The following is a 24,646-nucleotide window of genomic DNA, read 5'->3' on the forward strand; positions in this document are numbered from 1 at the left end:
TAAACAAACATCACTCTTTCAAAGAAATTGCTAATTATACTTTCTTAGATCTTTGCTATAATCTTAAAGTTTAGAGCCAAGCATATCAAGAAAAATAATTAATATTTATTGAATATTTGTATGAATAAATAACCACAGCCCTATGGAATTAAATCAATAAAATAGACATTTTATAACATTTTGTTTGTTATTGTTATTAAAAACAAACTATTTGCTTACACAAATATATAGTAACTATGCAAAATTCCTAGATCTTATTAATTAAAACTCAAAATATTTAACCCTATAATAAAAAAGATAATCCATGAACATGATTTAACAAAAATTAAACAATCTAAGATTTTAGTATTTTTAAATATATAGAACTAATTATTTTTGTTTTTCTTCATGTTCAATTGAAAAAAAATGACATCTACATTCAACAATGAGTTAACATGAAACAGCACTTCATAACTTACAGAGTGAAGGTATACTTAAAATTCTTCAATCAATCACAAAACATCTTCATAAATATAACTAATATTATGTTTAAGAAAAATGAAATGGAAAATACATGCAAAATCCAATAATAACCTTATTATTGTACACTAATAATAATTAGTATTATTAAATTAAAGAAGCACAGATATATTATGTCAATTAATGCAAAAGTTTCTAAATGCTTATTTTCAATTTCTGCACTCATTTCATTGCAGGAAAAAATTGGATATTAAAATGTGTCCATGGAAAAAATGTGTCCATGAACTACAGTTTAAGTAGCACTAGTCTAGTATGGATCAAGGTAGACCAAAGCAGTAAGATAGCCTGGCATGATGTACCACTGTAATTACAATAACAGGTATGAATATGCATGGATTTTGGATTTTTAAAAGAAATTTATTTGAAGTACATTATGTATTTTGGATTTTTTATTTTAAAAAATCATCATATGAATTAAAGGACTTAGATAAACTAAATATCAAGAGTACATTTTTTCCTTCATTTTTCCTTTAAAAAGCCACAATATCTGGAGAATTTGATAAAAAAATAGGTCTTGTTTTTTAATCTAGAGGCTCAGATGCTCTGTATTGGGAAACAGCATTTAAACTCATAATAGATACAAATCAGGGTCAGTCAGTTTAAAATAAAAGGTATTATGAGTTGTCAAATGCTCAAGTCAAATTTTAACATCTGTGTGTGAGACAATAAATTTCATTCTAGGAAAGGCATGCAGTGCTGGCATCATGTTCCCCACCAATAGCACCAAAGCCATATTCTCCACCTTCCTGGTGACAGGCATACCTGGGCTGGAGACTGTGCACATCTGAATCTCCAAACCCTTCTGCACCATGTTCTTCATTACCTTGGTGGGCAATGTGACCATCATGACAGTTATCCGCAGGGAACAGACCCTCCATGTGCCTATGGACCTCTTCCTGGCCATGCTAGCTGACTCTGATCTGGGTCTCTCCCGCTTCACTTTCCCCACAATGCTGGGGATCTTCTGGCTGGATGCTCGAGAGCTCACCTTCTCTGCTTGCTTCACCCAAATGTTTTTTATTCACACTTTCCAGGATTTTGAGTCAGCTATCATACTGGCAATGGCCTTTGACTGCCGTTTCTCATCCATTGCACTATTCTTGCATTCTCACCAACAGTGTAATTTCTAGGATAGTTTTGGCCATTGTAGTGTGAACCTTGACTGTACAAGTACCTCTCCCTACCCTCTTGAGAAGGCTGTGTTTCTGTCATTCCAGTATACTATCTCATTCCTACTGCCTGCATCCTGACATTATAAAGCTCTCTTGCTCCAGCACCAGGATCAATAGCATCTTTGGACTGTTTGTGGTATTATCCACTATGGGACTTGATTTTCTTCTCATTCTCTTTTCATATGCCCTGATACTGAAAACTGTACTGAGCATTGCATCCTATGGTGGCCGCTTCAAGGCTCTCAACACCTGCATTTCCCATATCTGTGCTGTGATTCTCTTCTTCACACCCATGATCTGCCTGTCAGTACTGCACCGCTTTGACCCAAAACTTCCCTCACATATCTATGTGACCATGGCTAACATGCATTTCCTCATTCCTCTGTGATGAACCCCATTGTGATGAACCCCATTGTGTATGTGGTGAAAACCAAACAGATACAAGATAAAATTCTGAAGCTCTTCACCAAAAAAGGATCAGAATCCCAAGTCACATTTATAACATGAATGAGCCCCATCCTTACAGAGAAAGAATGCTTCATGAAACAAAGAGCTTGCTGATAACTCCAAATGCCCACAAAGATTCTGTTTGACTGATTCTTCTGAATTACATGGAATATTGGGTTGGCTATCCTGTAAAACTATCTCTATTCTCTGATTTGAACAAATGTACATTGAACAATAAAAATTTTTCAGGAAATTGAAAATCTGAAATAATGGACTGTTCTCATTATTTCTTAGTCCAAATGGTTCACATGTTTTAGTCAGAGAAGTTTGTAGTCTGATAGTTCATCATGGACAGAGTGAATGAAGTACTTCTTGTTATCATCTGTATATGTATCACCCTTGATGTGGTGATAACTTTTTAGTGAATACCAACTCTGTCCTTGACTTTCTGAGAAACTGGAGATATATTATTAAATTAAACAAAGTTCTTGCCTTCATAGTGCTTTGTTTTCTTGATGATATTATTGTTGAAGTAAGGAGTAACAGGAAAGAAACAAACAAGTGGATATCTAATATTCCTATTGAAAAAAACACTATAAAACCATGAAATTTACAATACCAACAATCTCTACCTAAATTGGAGGTACCAACACTTCTCTCGCCAGACTCTAAAAATCATCATTTGGAAAAAGTACAATGTTTAATTCCAGTATGTCAATCTGTCGTATCATACTCTGTCTTTCAAGCATCTTCACTCCTTGACTTCACAGCATCTGGGCTTTAGGCTTGAGGTCTTTAGTCCCAAATCCCTCAAACTCTCACCTTCGCTAATTCCACGACAGCCATTGTTTTATCATCATCTTTCATATTCACCATGGATCACACATACTCCAATACTCCAGGAAAAGCTCCATCAGCATTCATTCTTTCTTGTTTTTTATACGTTGCAATTGTAAACTTAACTTTGGAATCAACTTAAATATCTTATATTTTCTACTCTTACACCTGTGCTTTTGAGTTCTCCCTGAGAATAACATGAGATTTTTCATATTGTAATGACTACAAATTAATGATCTTCAATTCATTTGGTTTTTTAGTGTCTGGGTATATATTTTTTAAACCCTGCATATCAGAGGTTGAGAGTGATTCTGATGGCCACGCTGAAGCCATCCAAATGCCTTGGAGAACAGCAGGAGCCTATCAGTGTGTATTCTTTTGTCCTGCATTTCCTAGAGAGGCCCTGCAAGTTTCTTTATCTTGAAAAGGAGGCGGCTGAAATAGATCATCTTGGCCTATTCTGTAATTTTCAGGGGACAGTTTAAAATATGTGTTACACTTCAAGTATTTATCCTCAAAACTTTAGCTCCTTATTTTAGTAACATTAAAGAGAGATTTACTTCCTATTTGCACTTTTCTGCTTGGTTTACATCTTTTACTCAGGGCTTAACATCTTACTATGTTTGGTTTTTACCTTAGTTGTCTTACATGTCTGAAATGTAGAAAAAGTATTAAAACAGATAAATTTCCTTGGTAGAGATCATTTAGGCCATAGTGCGATCAAAAATACAAATCCTGATAGAAACTTCTCAGATACAAACATGACTACAGTTAAACAGATGTACCATGTAATAGAACTTGTTATCATGGTTCTAAAGTATGCATAATCATTTTTCAGTATTTCAGTCATTTGGGGAGTATGATTTATAGACATGTAATGTAATAAGCAAAATACATAGTAAGAATAGATAAACAAATAATACTTAATAAAGAGAACATTTACAAAATTAAAAATAGTAACCATTCCTGTAACCTGGCTTTTTAAGCCTATACTGGGTTTGTGGTGAAAAAGTGGCCACCCATGCTGACATGTTGAGAACCCCTGAACACCCAGTTTTTTGGACTAGTGTTATAGAAGGTTCTTATCTCTTCAGCCGTGTCAAGACTCTGAAGGGCTTGGCCTCACTTATATTTACCCAATTGTAAAGCAAACCTGCTTTATGCATCCTTGAAGAGAGGAAAATTCAATGGGCTTCCGCCCCTGCTGGTGTCCAGGTGGGACCATTAGAGGGACTACCTGGCAAAGAGTGAGATCACTTAATTTATTGCCCAAAGCAGGTTGTGTGTGGGTGTCATGTAAATAATGATATCCATAATCTAGCAAAAACCTGAACTGTTATAGACATCTTATGTAATGTAATAAGCAAAATACATAGTAAAATAGATACACAGATAATATATAATAAAGAACATTTACACAATTAATAATAGTAACTTTTCCTGTAACCTGGGATTTTAAGCCTATACTGGGCCACCCAGGTGTCCCTCAACCACATTTTTAACCTCACTTTTATATCTTTTTTTCCTCCTGAATAATGGCTGAATTTTGGCCCACCAAATATCTCGACATTTTACTTGTGAATGAATATGTTACCTTACATGGCGAAAGGAATGTTGCAGATATGTTTAACTTAAGGATCTTTAAAATGGGAAGATTATCCTGAATTTTCTGCGTGAGTCCGATGTAGTAACCAGGTTCCCATAAGAGGGAGGCAGGAAGTCGGAGAAGAGAGAAGACAGTATATTGATGGTTTTAAAGATAGAGGACGGAGTCCATGAGCCAAGGAATGCAGATACCACCTAGTAACTAGAAACTAGAAAAGGCAAGACAACGGATTGTTTTTCATAGCGTCCAGAAAGAATTTGACCTGCAGATACATTGATTTTAGCCCTGCAAAATCATTTTATAGGTTTAATCTCCAGAACTATAAAACAACAATACTGTATTGTTTTATACCATTGGGTTTGTGGTAATTTGTTATAGCAGCAATAGGAAATTAATACTCTTGCCTTACCAAGCATGAATTTACTATGCTTCCTTAATTTAGAATCCTGAGAAATAATTTTATCTAATAACTCCTTTTCCACTAGCTGCTTTGTAACAGTTTAAAAAATTATTTAAGACTCTTTCTTCATAAAATAAACTCTTACCTAACATATGGCCATCCCTAGGTACTTAATCTATTTTCCCCCTTTGGCTCATAAATAAGCTACTTGAAAAAATATGCATTAATTGTCTTAATTTTCTCCCTCTTGTCAATTTAAAAATATATGTATTATGGTGGAATATAAACCTGCATGGAAATTAATGTGTAATTTAGCAGATTTTTATAAAATGAACATCCATGTAAATACCACCTAAGTAAAGAAATAATAATTATCAACAGCCAAATTTTCTCTGCAGCCTTTCCTGAACATAACCTCAACACTGTCACCGCATTAAACCAGTAGCTAACTTTAATACAACGTATTTCATTGTTTTTTTTTATATTGTGACTATTTAAGTATGCATTTTGCCTATAATTTAACTGACGTAAAAATCATTTCCCCTTCAACTCCATTATAATCCAATTTTGCCTCTACTATTCCTTTGAAATTGCTTGGCCAAAAGGTCACCAATGAATCTTTAAACCAAATCAAATAACCTATATCAAATTCCATCTCATCACTGGACCTTTCGTCAATATTTGGCACTGTTGACCACTCACTTGTTTTTCAATATCTGTACTTTTGGCTCCTCTAACACTTCTCAATTCTGGTTATTCTCTGATCTCTAATTCTGGTTATTCTCTGATCTCTTTGAATAATATGACTCATTGCATTTTCTGGCTTCACTTCTTTTTGCTAACCCCCTGAATATGAACGTTACCATATCAATCTCAAATCAGCCTCCCTCCTGAATTCCAGATAGGTTCACACATCATTCCTGGATAATTCCCTTTCTATGCTACATGGAAACCTTAAACTCAACAAGGCCAAAATAGAACTTACTTATCCTTCTCCACCCTCAACTTCAACTTCTTCCTGCTTCCACTTTTGTGTTCTCCATTTATATAGATGACATCTCCATTCACTTCCTCACTTCAGTCAAAAATATAAACTTAATGCTACATGTGGGCCTCACTTTCCCTCACTTGTAATTTCTAATCCCTTATCAATATTATAGATTTTTACTTTCTTGATATTTATTTACTACTTTTACATTTCCACTCCTCCTGCCTCAATTTAGACCTTAATAATTAAGTAGACCATTTAACCATTCTGCTGGTTGGCTTCCCTGCCTTCATTCTCAAATGACTCCAGATAGAACTGAAAATAGTTTTCAAAATATAAAGATTATGTTGCAACACTTGTTTAAGCTTTTCCATTACTCCTCTTCACTTTCAGTTTAGTCATTGCTCACAACTACCACTATTATTCTTTGATAATTTTCAAGCTCAAAATGTTTGTTTTTTATTATGTTCCATTCCCTGAAATAAGTGAACTTCTTTTTAACCACCTGCTCTTTCTCTAGCAAATTATTACAATTGTTCCAGCTATATTCTCTTCCTTAAATATTATTCTTATTAGTTAAAGATCCATAATACAGTCCATCTAGTTTTGAATTATTTCTGGTGTTCTTTGTATTTTGCCATCTAGGATTAGAATTATGTTTAGGTCACATTAAAAGTTACTCATATTTCACACATATGAATTTCCAACACATGTTCAGTGGGTTCAAGGTCATGGCATACTCCTGAAAATGCACAGATGATCCCTACAAGAAAAGGTTAATGCAACAGATCTGTTTCACTCAATTTTTGCTTATCTCTGTAGCCATGTTGACGGATGGCCCTTGACCAAGCTCTAAGAATAATTCCCTGGAATGTTCACATATTTACTCAGTAATAAGGCTATTATGTATGCCCAAGCAGTAGTTCAATATGAACCAGGTTGGTAACATATGTTAGATAAACATAGAATTTATTATGTGTACCTGTTTCCTGATTTGGAGTCTATATACACCAGTCATGTGACAGATGTGTCCCCATGTAGCTAGCTTGCTTTAAGAACTCTGGACTCTATAACTCAAGCAGGCTTCCCTGGAGAGAGACATCTTTCATGTGTCCCTGAAGTTTGTGGCTAGAGTGCCCCTTGCAGAAAGAGAGGAAACATTTGGAAACCTGTATGTGGCCTCTCTTGCCTTCACTATGTACACCTATTTCCTACTGTTCCTGCACAGTGTCCTTTGCTACATTAAATTTTAGCCATGAGTATAAATTTATGTTGAGTTGTATAAATGCCTCCGTGAACCACTGAACTAGTGAGTGATTGTGGTACCCCTAATTGATTCCTCTACCTCATACCCAATTTGGTCTCTACCTCAATTTCTTAGGCCATTCCTGGCCAGCTCCATGCCTACTCTGACCACAGTTTGTATCTTGTATCACTCTCTTTCCACCCTCAAAACAAAATCCAGGACCTTTTCAGATGTCCTGGTGAATCCTTTTTAATCTCCTTCACCCATTCCTCAGTAAATTTGAAATCTCACTTTGAGGAGGTAGGGAGGATGGAAAGGGACAGCACAAGAGAAAAGTTAGTTGTATGTTATTGTAACAAAGACCAATCAGTGCAAAATGAATTTGTCTTGGAAGAAATCTATTAATATTATCATTCATGAAAATAGTGCTGTAGATATTTCACTCTCACCACCCGAGATATATACAATTTAAAGAAGAAAAAAAAAACCTGCTGAACTGGGAGGTGGTGTAAGAAGGATATAATAAGGATTGTATGTCCTGGATATCTGAATATGATACAAGATGTTTCTGGGACCAAAATACTAGGGTCCATGTGATGACTTAGTCTCTAAGGGGCTAAAAAGTCTTAGACTGGAAACAGAAGAAAGGAAGCTTGAAGTAGGACTGGCTGTGTGTTCTAAGCTAATATTGTACATCATCTGGAGACCTGGCAAACAACACAAAGATTAGCAACAGACTTCTTTGTCTGGCACATGCACATTTGATGCTTCTCTGAGACCGTCTCCACAAGGATTAGGTGTGAGTCTCACCAGGATTGGTTGTGAGCCTCCAGAACCTGCTTTATAAATCTGCTCACTTGGCACTATACTCAAGGCAGGGAGCCTCATGAAGCTCCAGCTGCATGACAATCTTGTGTCCCTGCCCTGGGGTCTGGTGAGTTATAGAAGCACCTCAAACGAGGTTAGCTCAAATCATGTTGTATGCTTACTTGGGTTTCAAGTATGGAAGTCAAGAGAAGTCATGGGCTATCTTAGATACAGTTGCAAACTTTGTATTAGGATCTTTGAGACGGAAAGGACATTTCCTGGAGGTATACAGCACCTCTAATCCTCTTATATGATATATTTTATAGTTTTCAGGAAAAATCCCTGGCCCCTTTTTCCTTACCCAACAATCACTCAATTATTTCCCTTAGAGTTTAAGATCAACTATCTGGTCAAACATCATTTATGAAGACATATATTGGGTAATCCATAAATAACTGATGTAAGAAAGACAAGAGGGAAGAAGAAAGGAAAGGAGGAAGGAAGGAAAGAATGAAGGGAAGAAAGAAGGAAAGGAGGGAAACTGGAAATCTGAACTATGATTTATAATTTTCACACAACATTGTAATAGAGGCAACCCCGAATATTTACTAATAAATCTCCCAGGATGAAGAACTATGTGGCGTTCTTGTCTTAAATGAGATAGTTTAAAGGGCTGATAATATTGAACCTAAGCTACAGGATTTTTAGAAAGCATAATAGCTCTGCATTCACACTCTTTTTTTAAAGTTTTTACTAAAATTCCAGTTAACATACAGTGTAATATTAGTTTCAGGTGGGCAATACGTTGATACAACACTTCTACACAGTACCTGGTGCTCATCACAAGGGCCCTCCTTTATCCGCGTCACCTATTTAATCCATCCCCCCACCCACCCCCTCTAGTGACCATCAGTTTGTTCTTTCTAGTTAAGAGTCTGCTTCTTGCTTTGCCTTTCTGAAAAACTGACATGATTTAGTTCATGTAGTGTTTCTCAGGGCAGTGCAAACAGCTCCAGGACTCCATTTTTGTGACGTTGTTGCTTGAAGCAGCATTTACAAGTTTAAAGATCCGTATAGCCGAAGAGCCCCCGGCATTGCTCTGCCAAAGAGCATAGCAATGTTTCTTAGAAAGTTGTGTATTTTTAAAAAGGTTTCTGGAATTCAAACTTCCGCTATCTTCTACAGATATTAGGCACTATTCAACAAAATGTCGTCTCCACTCAGTTTATAATGATGAGACACTTAGGGAAGAAACTGTGGAGGGAATTGTGTTATATGCAACTAATGAATCACTGAACATTACATCAAAAACTAGTGATGGCTATGTTGGCTAATTGAACTTAAATTTTAAAAAGAGAGAGAGAAAAGCAGAACATTGGCTTGCACTGTAAGCCCTGGCCTTTATCCAAAGGTATCTTGCCTTCTACTCCTTGTTAATGCCTGTCATTTTAGCAATTCTTTATGATCAAATCCAGACAGTTTGTAATGTGCACCCCTTCTCCATGGGTAGATGAATGCCCACATTATATAGCTACTCCTTACTAAATATTAAACATACAAAAATCCTTTAGGACTATGGGAGGAAAGGAAATATCCAGGTGGCTCATTTTATCAGATGAGAATGCAGGCTAGAATGCTTGAACACAGGTACTATCTGGACTGTGAATTACTATGTAAGGGCTTAGAACACTCTCCAATTTGCACAAAAAGCAGTGCAGAAAGGTACATTTCCTTAATTATGTAAATATCACAATAGAATAGCTTACTTTCTGAGACAGGGAGTTTCACATTCATTTTAGGGGTGCTGCAGACTCAATTTAGTGGGAATTGGACAAGATCACCTAAAAAATCTTAAAATTTTCTTTGTCTTTTTTTTTCTGGCAAAGCTCAAATAAAGAAGTTAGCATTTTGCTACTCACTTTGTGACCATAAACATTCTGTCAAATGTTCATGTAGGAGGGATAATTCCCCCATCTGCTCACACTCAGCAGTGGAAGACATGAGGAAAAATAGGCAGAGAAATGCATGCTTCTAACCTCTGCTGGATTAAACACTTAGCACCATGACTGGGCCTGCTAGAACACTTCTCTCTCTTCTCATACTGATTACTACAGCTATCTCAAATGAACTGATGCTCTTTGGATAATTATTCTCTATTAGAATTTGACTTTATATACACCAATATCTCTCTGCAAAGTCCAGTAATGTGCCTGATACATAACAGGCGTTGAATTATATTGAAAAAAATAGTTCATACTATTCACAAAATGCAGTGTCTGTTACTGTCTTCATTCCCTGTTTTCCTGTCTCAGGCAATTCCCCAAATCCTGAGTGTCCCTGATTCTTCCTACCCAGGCTTATGTTTTATGAGGATCCACTATCCTTGGAAGATGGAAGTTTGCATTCCTGAGGTGACTGGTCCCTACACAGCTCAATACCTATCCCTGGACAGAATTAGACACATAGATTGAATCCATCCCCTATGCCTTAGAGTCTGATTGTAGCAGCCTTTCATTTCTGACATCCTTAGAAGGTAGAGAAAAGGTAAAATCTTCCAAGGATCCCTGGAGACTTTTCCTGTCTGTGAATTAATCACCAGCTTATCGCATATCATATCATGTCTTCCAAATATAAAATTTTCTTCTTCCCCACTCTGGTCATGTTTTAGCTATGGATTTACTATTTTATTCATACCAGTATGTTAAATATTCTCCCAGGAATACTAATACTGAATCTCAGATTTTTATTTTGATTAATAATGATAATTTCTCTGCATTTATGAGAATTTTAGTGTATTACTAGGGGGCGGTGCTTTTCCTTTCTTTTGAAAATACACTGTGGTTAACAGCTTATAAGTAAAACTTGCTGAGGCAAGTTGATGGATACAAAGTCTATGCATAGCACACCTCACCCTCTGTAACCAAAGTTCAGAGGGTTTTTTTTTTTTTTAAGATTTTATTTTATTTATTTGAGAGAGAGAGAATGAGAGACAGAGAGCATGAGAGGGAGGAGGGTCAGAGGGAGAAGCAGACTCCCTGCCGAGCAGGGAGCCCGATGCGGGACTCGATCCTGGGACTCCAGGATCATGACCTGAGCCGAAGGCAGTCGCTTAACCAACTGAGCCACCCAGGCGCCCAGAGGGGGTTTTTATTAGAACAAAAAAGATGATGTCTGGTACTCACCCACCCTCACCTCTCCATAGGTGTAAACACACAAAATCCCAGTCCTCCTCTTTCTATTGCAGATCCTTTCTCAACTCTGACAGGACTGCCTCTGCTTTTTGCCTTTCTGGTTAGGTGGTTATCACTCTTTTTCTTCCTCCACAACCTGTCCTATAATAATTGCCAATATTGATTTACTGTTCAATTACCATGTTGCTTTGATTCTGACATGTTGTTCACTCTTTACAGAATTTCTTCTCTGGGTTTTCCTTAGATGGATGGTTTTCATGTTGAAAGGGGATTGTAGGTATTCTTCATGACTTTAGAGGGCAGTATTATAATTAGTGTTCAAAAGGTAAAACATGTTGAAATCTCTGCTGTTACGAGAATTTTCCCAAGATGTTAGCAAAGAAAATCATCATTCAATGTGAACTTCATGTACGCGCCCATTTCTTTTGAACTCTATGTAATCAGATTTCACACTGTATTCCTTTTTTTAATAATTGTCTTTGAAGGTACCCAAGATCATTTTTTAGAAAAGTGAGTTGTGGGGGTTCAGTCAGTTAAGCGTCTGACTCTTCATTTCAGCTGGGATCATGATCTCAGGATCCTGGAATCGAGCCTGTGTCCAGCTCTGCGCTCAACTTGGAGTCTTCTTGTTCCTCTCCCTCTGCTCCTCCCCCTGCTGGTTCTCACTCTCTCTCTCTGGAATAAATAAGTAAAATCTTTAATTTAAAAAAAATGAGTTGTGGAGAGCAGAATGTAGATTCCCAGTTGGGATCTTTTATCTGTCCCATGGTCATCCATGAGTGCCCTCATGGATGTGTTCTGTGTTGACCAGTGGATGACTAGAACTTCAAAGGCATAAGTTACATATTGTCTGTATTATATTACTTAAATTGAGTACACAGTAGGAGCTCAGCAAATGTGTGATGCCATTGAGAATATATGTATTTCCAACTGCAAATATTATCTACTCTCCACCTTCTTCCTCTCACACATCTGTCCCAGCTATCCAGCATTTTTTCAGAGAGTGATAACAGAGATTGAGAAGGGATTTAATCCTTTAGATATACACATCAAGCCCAAACCTTCCTGGTGTCTTCTTGTCACAGTACTACTTTTTTTTTAATTTAATTTAATTTTATTATGTTACGTTAGTCACCATACAGTACATCATTAGTTTTTGATGTAGTGTTCCATGATTCATTGTTTTCATATGACACCCAGTGCTCCATGCAATACGTGCCCTCCTTAATACCTATCAGGTACTACTTTTAAATCCCTTTCAGAGCAAAAGATAATATCTGGTAACATCAGAGTTCAGAGTCAGTATTAACTTTATTATACTTGATTTTCTAACTCCCAAGCAGCCATTAAATACAGTTATCCTTATCTAGTTTTCTTTAGAACCCATTTTCTGGCATTAAAACTAATCTAGCTTATGCATCTATATCCTGTGCTCTCACCACAAAGTTTCCCTTTCCATTTTTCAAACCTTGAAACATCTTCAAATGAGGAAGGAATTTTCTCTGTGTGAAGGGTACAAACAGCCCCCTGAAAACTAGGGCAAACCTCCAAGAAGAAAGACAGCATTTGTACTCTAGTGGAACTCTTAAAGGAATGGGACTCAGTGCTGTAAGAAGAAGAGGAGAGTGATATTACTCAGCAGACGTGGGTGCTGTGGGATGAGAAGCTAGGAAAATGCTGTGAAAGAATAATTTTTTGCCTTCTTTGTAATTTTTCCAGGGCAAGCTCTTCCCAAAGTTATGGCAGTTCTTAAAAACAGTAATGCCAGTGGCTTCATCTTCATCCTGATGGATCTCCCAGGACTGGAGGTTGCTCATTGCTGGACAGCTATTCCTATCTGCTCTGTCTATGTTCTCCCTTTGCTGGGCAACATTACCATAATGTACATTGTCAAGTCTGTGCCCAGCCTCCACACACCCATGTACCTCTTCCTGTCTATGCTTTCAGTGGCTGACCTGGGCCTCTCAGCTTCTACAGTGTTTTCAGTGGCCGCTGTCTTTCTCCTAGGCCAAAGAAAGGTGGGAGCTACAACCTGCTTTAGGCAACTTTTCTTCATCCATACTTTCTCAACCATTGAATCAGCTGTGCTCTTGGCCATGGCCTTTGACCACTGTGTGGCTATTTGAGAGCCCTTACGCTATGCCACCATTCTCACAATCAAGCGCATTGGGCCATTGGGCTGGCCATTGTGACCCTTAGTGCTGCTCTCCATCTGCCCCTGCCTGTGCTCCTCGGAAGACTGCAATTGCAGCCTGTGAATGTTCTGTCTCATTCATACTGTGTTCATCCTGATGTCTTAAGGCTAGCCAGTTCTAGCACTCTTGTGAACAGTGGCTTTGGGCTCTTTGTCATGCTCTCCACACTGGGGTTGGATGCTGAACTCATTCTCCTCTCCTATGTGCTAATCTTGAGGACAGTATTGAGCATTGCTTCTGACGCTGAGCTGCTCAAAGCCTTTAACACCTGCATTTCCCACATCTGTGCTGTATTACTATTTTATACCCCACTGGTCAGCCTGTCGATGACCCACCAGCTCAGGTATACATGCTTCTCTCCTATGTGCACTTTCTTGTTCCCCCAATGCTCAACCCAATTGTCTACAGTGTTAAAACCAAGAGATTCAGGTACACATTCTGAAGATGCTCCACCCAAGAAAACTCTGAGTCACAGAGATGAAATATTGGTTGTGATAGCCTGCTGACTGAAGACATCTCAGAGAGGGGGCAGAGTATATGGCTTCCATTTGAGGTATCAATCAATTAATTATTCAAAAACACTGATTGAAATGTACTAAAATGTGTTTAAACATATGTCATTTAAAACAATGCCTGTTTAATGAGAAAAAACATGTTGCTCATTCACAAAAATTATTATCAGCCTATAAAAGACTCAGATTATTATAGAGGAAATTGACAAGATATTGAGAGAATATCATTAACATGTAAAAGCAAGCAGATTAGAAGAGTGGAATTCAAGGGCATCTAAGACATCCTCCAACTAAAAACTAGAGTTGTATTTATAAAATTAAGCTCAAGAGGACCTCATTTGGTATACTTTCTAAAAATTTGGCTAATATGTAAGATCAAAATGTTTTTCTTGTGATTTGCATAATAACTATAGATATGAGTTACACTGGAAAATATAAACCAAATGAAATACTTCAAAACTTTTAAATACATTTAAAGAAATAAAGATCTTAATTGGTAAAATAAAATGTGTTCCAATGTGACTATTAGGCAGTTCAGTACTTTTTTTAAACTCCATGATACATGAAGGGTGGACACAGCCTCCAATCTTCACCAGCCCTGTGAATGAAGTTAAATTTATTTTTTCATCATTTCATCCCTTGTATACATAAATGTTGTTTCAAAATTATAAATCCATGCTCCTGTTGGGAACAAATTTACCACCTCAAGTGCAAAGTTTGTGTGCTGTACACAGTCAAAATACCATTTTCTGAAGTTACTGAGATCAGCTCCTTTTCCCTTCATGTCCTTCAGTGAGATAGTGTCATATATTTGTAATACAGGTACAATATTTTTTCACAGTCAACCATCTATTATGGGATTCCCCCAACATTTTTTTTCTTTTTTAAATTTACATGAAACAAAGTTCACACTTTGTGGTTTACAGTTCTCAGTTTTGACAAAGCGTATAGTCATGTTCAAATAAGCAAGTGAGAGAAAGCTAGAATGTACCATCATGGGGCTGGATTATGTATACACACACATATAACACACACACACACACATATATGACTGCTTATGTCTATGTTTTTCTTTACATGTGCAAACATATTTGTCATAACTGTTTCAAAGCTCTTCTCCTCTAATTCCAGAAACTCTGTTCATCTTGAATTTCTTTTAATTGGCTGTTTTACTTTATTCTGATTATCTTTTTGCTTTTTGTCTTTTTTTTTATGTGCCCATGGACACTGCAAATGCTATGTTATTGGGAATCTGGGTCATATTATCTTATATAAAGAGAATCTGATTTGACATGGCAGGCAGTTAATTTATTGGAGGATCATGTTAATGTTTTTGCATCTTAGTTTTAGGCTTTATTAGGGTCAATGGTTATTAGACCTCTTTCTTTGGTTACAGTATTCTTGCCTCTTATTCACCCTGTTGGTGAGAAAGAGATTTCTACTGTAGGGTCATAGAAATGGGTGAAAGCATGGCACTTGACACTGGAAAGATAAGATTGATAGCAGTTTATTAATCATAAATACTCACAGACTGGGGAAAGAGGAAACTGCGTGCCAGGCAAGGGGCACACAGGGGTGGCACTTGGGGAGAGAGTGAGCAAACAAGGGGCCATGGGAGGCAGGCTTTGTAGTAAAGGCAAGGTGGGGTCACCCCTCTCATTCCCACAGGAGGATTTGAGTAGCTTGTTTGAATAATGTCATCAGCTTAGAGGGAAGTGAAAGCCATTAGTTGGAGGGCAGCTGGTTTGATTGCTAGGGAACCCTTGTCCACTGGATGTGGGGCATATCTGGGAAGAGCAGGGCAGCTCATGGTTAGGCTTTTTGATGCCCTCCCAGTTTCAGATGTCAAAGCATCACATGATATTGAATCAGTTTCATGAAATCAGAAACCACACCACACACTCCTTCTTTTTATGGCGTGGCCCTTCTAGGGTTTCAGGTCAATGTCCAAGGTATTCAAAGAGTTCTGTCCACTCTCCCTTGTTGGGACTCCAATGTGTCTTAGTACTGAATGAACTCCAGAATCTCCAGACAACTTACAGCCCACCCTTTGCCTCAGAGATGTTTTCTGCCAAGCTTTTTGGAATCTTGACCTATGAATCTGAAGCTTAGTACTTGGTGAAAACCTCAAGTAGACACCTAAGCAGATTTCTAAGGCTCCTTCATATCCAGTATGTACCCCAAATTTTGATCTCTCACAGCCTCTAAAATCACTTGTCTTCTCTCCCTCCATTAAGGAGAGAGCTGCCCTCAATTTGCATTCAACTTCCTTATCTGAGTTTATAACATGCAGTCTGGCAGAAAGCCTGAATGGATATGGAGTTCATGTCTTGTTTCCTTTATGACAAGGAATCATATTTCTGTACTGTTTTTCAATATCTGATATATTTTATATATATCTTGCCCAGAGTTAGAGTTGTTTATCTGTTGGAATATGTTCAACATCCATTTCTTCTTTATGACATATAACATTTAGGTTGAAAGTTTTAGGGCCTCACTATTTTCTTGTATTCATACTCAAAGTTTTGACAAATGTGTGTGCTTACAAGAGCTGAGTTTTTTTGTTTTTTTGTTTGTTTTGCACCTGTGTAGTGAAACAAAGAAATTTACAAAACATTCTTTTGGGGAAGTATGAATTGTCTGCCTGGGTTTTCAATGCTGTGGCTAAATTTGTGATTTCTATTCTGTTTATTTCCATTTATTTTCTATTTCTATTTTCCTCTAAGTCATAAAGTCCTTCATCTTATTGAACTTTTATTATTTCTGTTGTAACAATAGAAAGTTTCTTTGTTGCATTTGTATGTACATCAACATCATCATCCTCAAATTTATTAAGTGCTTCATGTGTGCTTTTTTAAGGAATGATAGTAAGTGATTTGCATATATTATTATATTAGATACAATGTTATTATGAAATAATAATAAAATAATAGGTAATTATTTGAGTATTGACAAACATGGTCATGAATTTTTTAATGGAATACTTGACTTAATCCTCACAGCAACATTGTGCATTAGTTTCTTTCACTATTCCAATTTCACAGGTGAGGAAACTAAGAGGTTCAACTCAGGTCTTCTTGATGTTGAAGCTTGTACTCTTAACAGCTAATTACATTCTAATTGTAATATAAGAAGACTCAGTAACTGAGACAGACTTGGACAGGACCAAAGGATTCTTTTTTTTTTCTATTTTATTTTTTTTTAATTTTTTTTTATTCTTATGTTAATCCCCATACATTACATCATTAGTTTTAGATGAAGTGTTCCATGATTCATTGTTTGTGCATAACACCCAGTGCTCCATGGGGACCAAAGGATTCTAATCAGGATGGAGTTTCTTTACAGCCCATTGCAAAACTTCTTTGGCGGTGACATGGTTAAAGCTATTTGCTGCCCCAAAGCCCATGCTGCCTATTATCTTCATCAAGGGATGATATCCAGGAATGTACCCTGGAGGAGGGTAAGAAATGTCTTCAGCTCTCATCTCCTTGTGGGTGAGTCAATAACATGTGGCTTGGAGAGGAAAAGGGTGAAGCCATTTGCCAAGGTTCCTTATTAGTGTTCATCTAAGAATAGAGTTAATATGTTTTAATGCCCTGAAAAAGAACAATATTGAAGATTTAGAAGAAGAAAAAGTGCTCTTCATCTTCAGGTACCATCTGGGAACTACTGGATAAGTTTTCTGAAGAGTTCCTGAAATGTACTGTCATAACAGATAAAATCAAATAAATGGGAAGTTAGGAGATGGGCTAGTAGTAGCTTACCATCCTAAATCTTCCATGCCTTAAATACAGTCTGATATATGTGTACCTAAATCTTTAGGCATATGGATTCTAGGCCCCATAAGGGAGACATGCTGAGATGAGGAAAAGTTTGAGTAACAGAATGGAATGGGAAGTTGCTGGTTTGGGAAGACAGTTTGAAAAGCCAATCTGTTCCTATTTGCATGATGGAAGGTAATAGAATGATGATGGGAACTGATAAATTCAGAGTGATCAAGGTTAATTGCAATTACTTTTAAATCTTTGAAGAATCATCTTTGAAAAGGCTCCTTGCATTTTGAGCATTTCCTAATTTTTAGGAAAAATTAAAGAACACAAATATTAACAAAAATTATTTGTTTTCTAAGTGCCTTACAGAATATTGGGAACTCTTCCACCCACTGTCTTAGTTTATCATCAGAGATTGGTATGAGATTTAGTACAACTCATCCATTGCCATTCTTTAGGCAACGAGAAAAGGGAAACCAACGTTGTACACACATATAAATGTGCCATATATATCGTGAGAAGAGACTCCTTTGTGAACATGAAATCTATTCTCTTATTATTTCTTATTACTGCCATGGCAGAACCAGAACACTGGCTCTTAATGCTGTTAATCTGAATCCCACTGTGACTGCAGAAGAAAACAGACATTGGTGCTGGGAAACCCAGCATTTCCCAGGTTTCCCACTTTACTCTGAGGCCACAGGTTTACATCTGACCGAAAATCTGTTGGCAAGTCAAAAAGAAGAGTTCCTGTAACAAAAGGTCACAGTGCATTCTTAACCCTTTTGGATAAATAGCTCTTGCTTAAGTCCAAGCTTGCCCAAGTTATTTGTTTGTTTGTTTGTATTTATTTGTTTGTTTTCCAGTGTTTTGTGCTGAAGCCAGCACCAGAAACATGTACCCTGCCTTTTCACCTATGTCCTTCTGTTTCTGATCACAAAATCCCTTCACTTCACAGGTCTTCCTTAAAAATTAAGAAAAACCATTACACGCACACACACAAACTCACAAAACTCTTCCTCTTCTGCACAGTCAGCTTAATGCAATATACAAAAACAATATGCTCAATATATTTGAGCACCTGAGTGCTCTTTCTCATAAGTCCATTTTCTCAAATGCTAAATGAAATAATGTCAGATATTCCAAATACGTTCACATTATGCCCATTCATTATGTTTCTGTCTCCACGTTTGAAATCTATGGGCGAAAGGACGGAACTTTCAGTTTGCTAAAGAAATGTTAAAGATTTTTCTCTAATTAAAAAAAAAAACCGTGTAGTGTGAATATAGGATGAAGAGTTCATAGATGGCACTCAAACACTCCATCTGAATACACAATTCTCCCCAGTGTCCTCAAACATTTCTCCATCTAATTTCACATTTGTGCCATCTACCACTAACTGACTAGAAATTCATGAATCTGTATTAAGAGGGGGCAATACAACAGCCTGTCCAGCTTCCTATAGCAGCAGGAGTTAACAGACTACAGATTTTCTTATTAACAATTTGGTACTTTTCAAATAAATTATAAGGCAAAACATAGTATCTTTATTTGTTATAATTGCCACATGCTTTTTTGGTCTTAAATGATTTATAGTAAGATCCTATCAAAGAATCTGTGTTTGTGACCCAGTATCCTTGTGGGCCCCATCTCGGAGTTTAGCACCCAACAGCAAGGTTTCTTTCTTAGTCTAAGGGTGTCCCTTTTCTATTAACTCATAACCTTGGCTTCTCTCCCACTCCTTGCTTTTCCCACAGCATTGCACTCATCTGTTTACAAAACAATACTATACCTAAAGACGTACCTCAGTGATTCTCAGGCTTTGGTTTGCATCAGAATCACCTGGAGGGTTTGTTAAATCACGGAACACTGGGCTTCAACTCAGTAAATCCTGATTCAGTACGCTGGGGCTGAAACCTAATAATCTGTATTTATTACAAGTTGTCGTGTGCAGCTGATGCCACCAAGCCACACTGTCAAAGCCACTGAATATATATTTAGCACAGAAGACAATACCTGGGTCAAGTGAAATGCAGTTCTCTTAAGTAATTGTGTTGGTTCTGGAAAGTTTTTATCTTTTATCTTACTTCTCTTACTTCTGTCACAATACCAGCTTGAACAGATAGGTATCTCTTAGCTAATTTGTGCACTAACAACTTTTTCGTGACGTACTTCCATACTTTTCCTACCAATCAGAACTCACTCACCCACACACTCACGGATCTCCAAGTGTCTTGCTCCTTCTTTCTGTTTTGCCCTGTCTCCAATTCTCCCCTCCTCAGAGAGATTTCACCTAAACTCTGAATTGAGAATCATATACCCTTCTGTTTGCATATTGTTTTATTATATTCACATATTTGAAATATCGATTCGTGTTTCCCTTATTATTGGGATCTTATTTATATCTTGTGTCTAGAACAGTGACTTAGATAGTTTAATTACTGAGTGAAAATGAGGACATTTAATTTGGAGGAAACAAAATAGATTACAAGAGGAAAACCAGAAATGGCCATGATACCGGAAATTTTTAAACTTAAACTAAACGTTTATTTACTTTAGATGTAAGGATAAGGATTGTGAATGTCTTGATCTGTTTGTTAATAGCTGGCTTTTGTTTTCACCTTCAAGCGACAATATCCAGAGTAAAAGATACTTAGAATTATTTCCAGTCCCAGATCCTCCTTTAGGATTGATGTGACTTTAGTAAAGATATATAATTGAATTCTTAAGGATTAAGTTTCTTAATCTGGAAAAACTGATCTGCTAACTTCCAAGGGTCCAGATGCTTTAAAATCAAATATCTGAAAGTGTTTTTGAAACATTTTGAAAAATACTGTAAATGAAATACGAAAGGAATAAATTACACTTGTATTTTTACATGCAGAAGAAAAAGTGACAGAATTCATTATTATGTGGAGCTACTTTTCAAAGAAAGAGGAATGCTGGATTATTTTCCAAGACATATGAGAGAAAAGGTGATAAAATGAGAGAAAATCAGTATCATTGGAAAAAGACAAAACAAAACAAAACTCTGAAGAGACAGGTAAGAAAGATTCCTAAAAATTAAGTTGTCCTTGTTGGTTATTATTCTTCAGTTTTGTACTCCTGGGAAACTCCAAAAATCTCCTTTCTTTATTTATGATTATGAGGGAAGGCAAAATGTTTTCTGACAGTGCTTTGACTGGGTTCTCAGAAAATGGAACTCATGATGTATAACTACGGGGAGAAAACTGAGATGGCAGGAAGTGAAACAGGAGCCGAAGTTCAAGAGAGAGAACACGAGAAAGACGCAAGATATAGTCTCAGATTATTGTATTTTTTTTCAGAAATCTCTTTATAAGTGGATCTAAATTCTGATTCCTTCACACATAAGTATCTTTTTCTGATTTCTGTATGTTCATCAGTATAATGCTGAATAATGCTGAATAATTACAGGTAAGCTACAAGGTAACTGTTTAATCTTCTATGAATTGAATCATTCTATTTAATGTTCCATACACACAGTTCAATTGGAGAATAAATTGTATTTGGAAAAATATCTAAAATTTTTCCACAGCTTGACATTTTAAACCATATGGGTGATAAGGTTGTATTTGTGTGCTCACACAGGTGGGCTGACATATTAAAGGGAATTATTTTGTATTGTCTTAATTATAAAAGAAGATGTCAGTCTGCAAACTTTGGATATTCACCACACTGAAGTACCTACTGAAAGGCAGTGTGAAGGGGAACTTGACAGGAAGTGAGGAACCTGGCCTCTGCTCCCAGATTAGGCACACTCACTACATAGAGACTTAGAGTTCATGTCTCAAGAGGTACAGTGAAGAGTTAGGATCAACACTGTCTTGGTCCCTTTCCAGATTCACGTTTCAAATTCTGATTTTGTGATAATTTTTTTTGTACGGCTCCCAAGCCAGTCTCCCTATGCATGCAACATTTCCTTTAGTAATTCAAACTAACCTTTAAGGGCTCCTTATCTGTGATCCCGGGGAAATGCCTCCACAAATCACAAGCCATGGTTGTCAGGGAAATACTTTGAGGAGTCAGTGAAAGATCTTGGTTCCTAGAGCAGGTTCTGACCCAGCAACTCCTTTGATTCCAGGGCCTGTGGTTGCACTTCTGCCTGGAGTTCTGCCCACCATGTCAGATTCCAACCACACCAGTACCTTCTTCTTCCTAGCAGGCCTCCCAGGCCTTGAGACTGTGCACAGATGGCTCTCCATCCCTCTGTGTGCCATGTATGTGGCCTCTCTGGCAGGGAACAGCCTGATCCTGGGGGTGGTGAGGTCAGAGCCCTCCCTGCACCAGCCCATGTACTGCTGGCGTGACTGACCTGGGCCTGTCTGCCTCCCCACTGCCCACCATGCTCCCCATCTACATGCTGGGTCTCAGGCAGGTGTCGGTGGATGTGTGCCTGGCCCAGCTCTTCTTCATCCACACCTTCTCCATCATGGAGTCCTCAGTGCTGTTCACCATGGTCTTGGACCGTTTTGTGGCCATCAGCAACCCCCTGCACTATGGTACCATCCTCACGAGCCCCCGTGTTGCCAGCTTGGGCCTGGCCAGCATGGTGCTCAGCATCAGGCTCCACACCCCAGCCCCCATCATGCTGAAGAAGTTGCCTTACTGCCGGAGTCACCTCCTTTCCCACTCCTACTGCCTGCACCCAGATGTCATGAAACTGGCATGGGCAGACGCCCACATCAGCAGTGCCTATGGTCTCTGTAGTGCTCTCCACACTGGGGTGGACTCAGTGCTCGTTGTTCTCTCCTATGTGCTGATCCTCCAAACAGTGCTATCCATTGCCTCCAAAGCTGAGCGCCTCAAAGCCCTCAACACATGTGTCTCCCACATCTGTGCTGTGCTGCTCTTCTACACACCTATGATTGGCCTGTCCATGATCCACAGATTTGGGAGGCAGGCTTCCCATTCCAACCCTGTGCTGTTCTCCTATCTTCACTTTCTCATACCACCAGTGCTCATTCCAGTGGTTTATACCATTAAGACCAAGCAGATCCAGCTGAGGATGCTACGCTTCTTCGGGTTGGGTGGGGCTGGCATCAGAACCACTCAGGCTCAGTAGGTCTTTAGTAGAGAGAGAAAGGGCATGAGAGACTTTGGTCATAGATGTTTAATGAGCCATTTCACATAAAGTCCCATAGTGAGAAGAATGTAACAAGGAGACATCATCTTCATAGAAGTTCTCACTCGTGGGAAGAAATAACCACATTCTCATTTATTCATTTCTCATTATGCAAAGTTTCACTGAATACTTACTCTGTTAAATATACTACTATTGACTCTATAAGTAGAAATAGAACTAAGATATAGCCTCCATTTTAGAAGAAAGGCTCATAATATTTAAGACTCATGAAGGGGACTGCCAATCTAAATGGAAAAGGAACTCGAAAGGATAACTTAAAGACCTTACAAGTGTATAAAAATGCACACAGTACTTTGCCTCAGAGTTTAGGAGAAAGAATTTTTGGCAACTGGGGTGATAGCTATATTTGGAATTCAGTGATATTAGAAGCATTTTGGAAAATCCCCACTAAAAATAATCCTCATGAGGAAAGTCATTCCTTCTCTCTTGTAAACCACTGCATCCCCTTTCCTAAATGTAGCCCTTTCCATACATTAGGTATTTTGTTAGTTTTTGCAGAATAAAAGAATAAAAGTGTCTTCCAGAAGCTCTGTCTGTATCTGCACTCTCTATGAGTCTTCAATAAAGTCTGCTCTCACTTCCTCTCAGCTCCTGTTTGATTTCTATCCTGCATGAAGTGAAGGACCCCTTTTGGCTGATACTGTGGGACCCCTCTCTGGGTCATGGAAACCAGCCAGCTGGCATAACTTGCAAGGATGAAATGTTCATGGGCAATGAATGTAATTCCAGATATGTGAGAACCAAGCCTATGAAGACTTCTTAATTTCTCCTTTAGAGTATTCCAGGATTTTTGCTGTTTTTCTCATCTTTTCAATGTAAATTTCAAAAATGGTAAGGTTATCTAGCTCTTAAACTGCAAATATCTCTGGCTAGAGTTACCAACACATATTTTTAATAATAAGAATGAAAAAAAATTGCCAGCAGTATTCTCTTAGCTGTAATTTTTTTCTAAAAATCTCATCAGTCCTGAGCACAACTATAAATGAAAGATGCTTTGAAAATAAAACAGGTGAATTTTATTGCGATAGCCCTTGCACTGAATGCCGTGGCTATTTCTTTGTATATACTTCATAAAACCTTCCCTTGTAGCGTCCTCACTTATATCAGATTAAGAGGGAAACTTAGAGATACAGTGGGGGATGGAAGTAGCAAGTGGATGGATATTGTGACACAAATAGAGGAAAAAAATTATAATTTTGAAAAATCTAATATAAGTAAAAGATTAGCAGACCAAGGATTAAGTAGTCTCATACTATTTACTTATTTCTTGACACACTACAATATATACTATAATTGGAACTCATAATGATGAAACAAAATCTGAATGAGAAGCCCAAAACAGAAGGTATTTCTTTGAGTGACATGTTCTAGGAAAACATCCATATTACATGTATAGTATAAACAAAAAATTTCTATTACTTAAGGATATCTACTTATCCGTCTGTCTGTAATAGCCATAATTAATAGTGCTAAATCAATGCAGAATCACTAATCACTACATGTAGTTGCTGAATATGCCTGTTTCCACAATCTATCTCAATTTAGGCTTTTTTTTTTCTGATTTTAATAACTGGGTAGATGATGACACATTTTACTGACACTATAAATAAAGATGGTTAAGAAAATGAAGAATTCAATTCTGTATATGTTTTTTTTTTCTTATGTTAATCCCCATACATTACATCATTAGTTTTAGATGAAGTGTTCCATGATTCATTGTTTGTGCATAACACCCAGTGCTCCATGCAGAATGTGCCCTCCTCAATACCCACCACCAGGCTAACCCATCCTC

At 37.5% G+C, this 24,646-nt stretch overlaps 2 pseudogenes; both read left to right on the plus strand.

The window, feature by feature from the left end:
• Positions 1–12,814: 12,814 nt before the first annotated feature.
• LOC145716021 (olfactory receptor 51G2-like) lies at positions 12,815–20,388 on the plus strand (annotated as a pseudogene).
• Positions 20,389–21,348: 960 nt separating this feature from the next.
• On the plus strand, positions 21,349–22,902 carry LOC102748339 (olfactory receptor 51G2-like; annotated as a pseudogene).
• Positions 22,903–24,646: the final 1,744 nt, after the last annotated feature.

Source organism: Leptonychotes weddellii, chromosome 11 (assembly GCF_054177405.1).
Source record: "Leptonychotes weddellii isolate Sample4059 chromosome 11, ASM5417740v2, whole genome shotgun sequence".
NCBI lineage: Eukaryota > Metazoa > Chordata > Mammalia > Carnivora > Phocidae > Leptonychotes > Leptonychotes weddellii.